Source organism: Micromys minutus, assembly GCF_963924665.1.
Source record: "Micromys minutus genome assembly, chromosome: 23".
Taxonomy (NCBI): domain Eukaryota; kingdom Metazoa; phylum Chordata; class Mammalia; order Rodentia; family Muridae; genus Micromys; species Micromys minutus.
Window position 1 is genome coordinate 24,620,398 of NC_137958.1, and position 2,359 is coordinate 24,622,756.

Sequence of the window (2,359 nt, forward strand, 5' to 3'; positions counted from 1 at the left end):
TCTCTCTCACTGTCTATCCTCCTCCTTTTCCTTCTTTCCCCATCTCTCTTCCTCCTTCAATTAATCCTCTTGTTCCAACCTATTTAATGTTCTATGTATTTATTATACCTTCATAGGTAACTCCTTCTTTATGTTAGAGAAATTTTCTTCTATGTGCTTTTTTTTTTTTTTTTCACTGTTCGAGGTTTATTTGGTGTTCTCATTGGCATGACACTTGAGTGGTTGGTTCCATCATCCATATGCAGATCTTACATTTCATATAATGGTGCAATGTACACTACAGCCACATAATACACAAAATATCCTGTCGAACATGTATGCACAAGATATGCATAGTGGACTTACACACTGGGAACTCAGTGGCCTAGGCTTGTTTGGCAAGGGTGCGCAGCGCAGGAATGCAGCAGGCTCACAGGATAAACCTGGGCCTACACACAGTTGGCAGTGTGTCTTGGAGACAGTGGGACTGCCACACTAACCAGGTTACCACTACACAAGTACCATTTAGCAGCAGGGTAGAGCTATGGGAACTGAGATCTTCCCCAGAGCCCTCCAACACAACTGTACTAACCACAGCTCAGATGAGAAGTGTGTGGTCTCCATGGAATCCCTGCTGCAGCCTGAACAGTGAAGGGCTAGGACACTGGGGAGACTTTAGAACTGCAGCTCCTTCTGGATTCCCCAGAGGGTATCTGCACACTTCTTCAGGTGGGTCTCTTCCTCAGGGGTCAGTGTCACCTTCACAACGTCCGAGATCCCATTTTGTCCCAGGATACAGGGGACACTGAGGAAGATGTCATCGTTGATCCCATAGAGACCCTTGATCATGGTGGAAATGGGATGTACCCGCCTCAGGTTCTTCATTATGCTCTCGGCCAAGTCTGCCACCTAGAGGCCAATGGCCCAGGATGTGTAACCTTTCAGCTTGATCACCTCATATGCACTGTCAACCACCTGCTTGTGGACCTCCTTCCACTGCTCCTTATCCCCAGCAGTGCCCATGTCTGGGATCAGAGACTTCAGGGAGACGCCAGCCACTTTCACACTGCTCCACACAGGCACACTGGAGTCTCCTTGTTCTCCCAGGACCCACCTGTGACAGCTCAGCAAGTGAACTCCCAGCCTTTCCCCCATCAGGTAAAGGAAATGAGCTGAATCCAGATTGCAACCACTTCCAATAACTCGGCTTTTGGGAAAGCCACTGATTTTCCAAGACACGTAGGTCAAGATGTCCACTGGATTTGAGACAATAAGCAGATTGCAGTGAGGACTGTACTTCACAATGTTCAGAATGATAAACTTGAAGATGTTCACGTTTCGCTGGACCAAATTGAGTGGGCTCTCTCCCTCTTGCTGACGGCCCCCCCGCTGTGACAATGATCAGCTTGAAATTTGCAGTCACACTATAGTCTTTGCTAGAGACAATCTTTGGTGTTCTGAGGAAAAGGTTGCCATGCTGGAGATCCATCATCTCTCCCTTGAGCTTGTCTTCCATGACTTCAACAAGGGCAGGCTCATCTGCCAAGTCCTTCGTTAAGATACTGATGGCACAAGCCATGCCAACAGCACCAACCCCAACAACTGTGATCTTATTCTGGGGAACCTGTTCTTCCTTAACTAGATTCACAATCAGCCGGTCCTTGAGGGTTGCCATCTTGGACTGAGTCTTTTGGGACCACTAGTGCACTATGGGGTCGCGACGGGCTAGCAGCAGCATAACCAGAGCTTGGTGACAGTGACTCTAGCACGCCTTCTATATGTTTTTGATGATATCTTCTGTGCGTTTAATCTATACTCCACCTCTGTTTTTCTTATTATTCTATTATTAAACTTTTCATAATGTTCCAGATTCCCAGAATTCCTGTATATTTTGTGCCAGTTTTTATTGTTTTATTTATTTATTTACATTTAGCATTTTCTTTTACTGAAGTATCCATCTCGTTGTTAATATCTTCAATGCATGAGATTCTTTTATTTACCTCTTGTATTCTATGGGTGAGGCTAACTTTTCTCATTTCCTGATTTCTGTCAGTTCAGATTTTCTTTATTAATTCTTTGTGTATTTTCAGGTCTTAAATGGTTCTATTCATTTCCTTATGCTCTGTGTCTATTTATATTTTAATTTAAGAGATTTATTCAACTCCTCTTTAAGGACTTCTATCATAGTCTTAAGGACCATTTTAAGTTTTATATATATGCTTCAGCTATTAGAGCCTATTATGAGAGGGTTGGTGGTTCACATACAGACTATTGTCCTGACTTTTGTGGTTTTGCATTGGAGTCTAGGCATCTGCAAGGGGAATGATTGTTATTACAGGTGCTGATATCCAATCTTACCTTTGTTTTGTAGGTGTTTTCT

The 2,359-nt window shown here is 43.8% G+C and overlaps 1 pseudogene across 1 annotated transcript; it reads right to left on the bottom strand.

The window, feature by feature from the left end:
- Positions 1-652: 652 nt before the first annotated feature.
- Positions 653-1,654, bottom strand: LOC308435710 (L-lactate dehydrogenase A chain-like; annotated as a pseudogene). The gene has a single exon. The product of its transcript is annotated as an L-lactate dehydrogenase A chain-like (transcript).
- Positions 1,655-2,359: the final 705 nt, after the last annotated feature.